Here is a 3,305-nt window from a genome sequence, read left to right as displayed (position 1 = left end):
AAAACACCAATTGGACACAGACTATGTACACAATGCAATGATATATAATCTAATGCACTGTTAATTATACACTGAACATAGAATTACAATGAACAACGTGATACAACGAATCAACCCAGACTTTCAAAACAGAAACAGTTTAATTACATTATTGAAATATCAAGTATCCAAACAATTTTAGCACTTAGATTCTGTTTAGTCAGCTTCAGTTATCAATATGCAGTTCATAGGGGATTTTGTTGTTGAAAGAAAGTGAAGCGATTCGATTGTTTTGAGCGCAAACACACTAAGTTATAACTGAGTGTATTGCTCACGATTGTCAAATAAAAATATGTTGTCTATTTAATTTACTCCTCTGATGACATACGGATCTGTAAGTCGGAGTATTACAAGAACGTATATACATACGACAATATGGAAGACAGTGAATATAATTACTGTAGAGCACTATTAACACACACATTGCAAGGACATACTGATTGTTTGGACGTCGGGTTTGAAAGACAAAAGCGAAAAACATACAAGGCCAACGCCTTACATATACAATCACTGATCTTTTTTTCTCTCAATATTGATTTTGACTTATAATCTCTTAACTCAATAAAAGTTGTAAAAAATCTGTTTTTTTTTCGTATTTTTCATCTTCATGCCTACGATAGTCGACATGGCTACCAAGAATTGCCAGGATGAATTTTTCGTATTTGCAAATTAGAACACTAGGTCTCACAACCCTTGGATACCGATATTATATTCGTCATATCCAGCTCAATACATTTACGTTACTTGGGATGTGGTTCGACTCAATAGGTACTTAATCTGGCATTTTCAACAATAAACATTGGCAATGCTAATATTTTGACAATAGTCTACACAATTACTGATTTATAAACAAAAAACATAATGCCACTCTCCCGACACGTAGTACGCCCGTACAATAGTTGCCGCACGCATAGCTATGCGCATGACAACAACCGTATGTTGACAGGAATGACTAAACAGATGTAATTGATTAGCAATTTACTGACTATTAGAAGCATATAAAAACCCACTAGGGTGTTGGACATCTCATCAACACTTTCATCAGCACTATAACTGTTTGCTTGCCTGCCTGCCTTCCTACCTGCCAGCTTACCTGCTTAAGTAAGTAAGTAAGTATATAGAAAATATCTCGTGGGGTTCTATGCATGATTGTAGTGTGAGAATCTAATGTTATTCCATGTAACTGTTTCGTAATTTTTATACGAATATCGAAATTCATTAACAACAGAAGAAATCTGTAAATCGCTTAAATTACGATACCGATGAAGGACTTACCAACTACGAATTATTTCAAATTTTTTGGACATGAAAAGCGGTGATAATTGTCACTTTCGGCAATAAATTATATCTTTCCATAGTAAAGACGTACACGGAAATCTTTCATTTTTAACATAAAATGAATTAACCAACAATCGTTTAATTACAGATATGAAGGCCAGAGCCGTCCTTGCCGTCGTAGTTGTTATGCTAGTTGTTTTGCAATGCTGCAGTCACACTGAAGGATTTGGAGTCAGTGGCGGACCCCCTGGTCGTGTAAGTATATGTATATAATCTAATTACAGTTTGGACCAGTAGATTTAACGTATACTGTTGTAAAACTCAAAACGATCTAATGTTCTTATCAATTACAATAATATTACAATGAATGTCTTATCTCATCAAATATATCATCAATCATTTTCCTAGTCATGTTCCAAAAATCTAGTAAATCTCAGCCACAAATGTCAAATTATTCAATCTCTATAGAAATGCATAAACTAAAATAGTTGCCAATTCTGGGTGTAGAAAGATGATTGAATTTGTAAAAGAATATCTGTTATATTTCTATTTGCTGACTTGCAAAAAGTTCTATGCCACTAAATGGTTTCCCCGATGTGACTGACTCAACATATTATTTGAACGTTGAACAGGCATTTATTAAACAAAAACAGATAGGTAAAAATGTTAGACCAAATCAAGGATAAATGTTGATTATAGAACACAAAAATATAGAAATTGTTTTTTTCTGTTGTGGGGAATGGCTGAAATTAATACAGCAATACAAGCAATCAATGTTGGAATAATTAATTCAAACTCAGATTGCCTAGTACCAATCTTAGTTTTAATGATGACAGGGCAACCACATTACTAGCATATCACACATGAAACATAACATTAGAATATATTACATACATTTAACTAACGTGCATCTGAGAGTACGCACGTACAAGCTGTTCCGAAATCCGCGAATATCACTGAAATTAATAAATTTGTATTCATAATATTATTTTAAGATATCTATTGACAATAATATCGCAATACCATAGTACTCCATGGTGATTCCAAGATATGATATACCGTGATCGTTTGTATTGAATATAACAACCACTGTGACGTCTTTCTATTTTGATCTTGTAGGGTCTTGTAGGCGTAATCGTTAACCCAGACGAACTGGATGATATCTGTGACATTTTCACTCCCGGAAATGGAAATGGAAATGGAAATGGAAATGGAAATGGAAACGGGAAATAATATGTATTTTCCTTTTGTAAAATAAACTCGTTTTCTTATAAATGAAACTGTACATTCTAGATTGACAATAGAGAAGAAAATTAATAAATTATAGCAGAAAAGTTGAACTTATAAATTAGTATTTGTCCGTTATTTAATTTAAACATATTCTATGCAAATATTGTTAATTTCACAGTCATGTTTATCAAAGCTTCAACTTTGTGAGACAGATATTATGGAATTATGATGAGGTTTAATTATTTTGTTATTAAACCTTCATCTGAGGTACCAACGATCAGAGAGTTTGCCACATTTTACCGAACAAAGACACACACACAGGTAGAATACGTGTCAACTTGGGGAAAAGTCCCCCAAGCTTCTCTCAAGGCTGCCCAAGACTCTTTTCAAGACTGACCAAGTCGTGGAGAACTCGCCAAGACTGACCAAGACTCCTTTATTCACTTTCAAAACTTTAGCCAATTACATGGGAGTTGAAGAGCTTAAGGCGTAGCCATCACACATTCAACTCACATACATCCAATCACTCGAAGTACTGAACACGTCATATATACTGATAAACTATGAACAGTTATCAAGTCGTATCAGCGACACATTTTAGACACATAGAAATACATAATGGTTTTGACACGGTGATATAGCATATCTACTGTGAGGATCGTTTTTAATGCCCCTTTTTAATGTGTTTGAATCAGTACTCTATCAAAATTGTTTGCAGAGTAGAAACGAAATATACGTCACACAAACAGAAATAGCAA

At 33.8% G+C, this 3,305-nt stretch overlaps 1 long non-coding RNA gene across 1 annotated transcript; it reads left to right on the top strand.

Moving 5' to 3' along the window:
• The first annotated feature begins 1,061 nt into the window (after window positions 1-1,061).
• LOC102804780 (uncharacterized) lies at window positions 1,062-2,665 on the top strand. The gene is made up of 3 exons (XR_013421134.2): window positions 1,062-1,140; window positions 1,466-1,572; window positions 2,437-2,665. It is a non-coding gene; the product is annotated as an uncharacterized LOC102804780 (long non-coding RNA).
• Window positions 2,666-3,305: the final 640 nt, after the last annotated feature.

This window comes from Saccoglossus kowalevskii, chromosome 14 (genome assembly GCF_978046115.1).
Source record: "Saccoglossus kowalevskii chromosome 14, keSacKowa6.1, whole genome shotgun sequence".
NCBI lineage: Eukaryota > Metazoa > Hemichordata > Enteropneusta > Harrimaniidae > Saccoglossus > Saccoglossus kowalevskii.
This window is presented reverse-complemented; position numbering and strand designations above follow the sequence as displayed.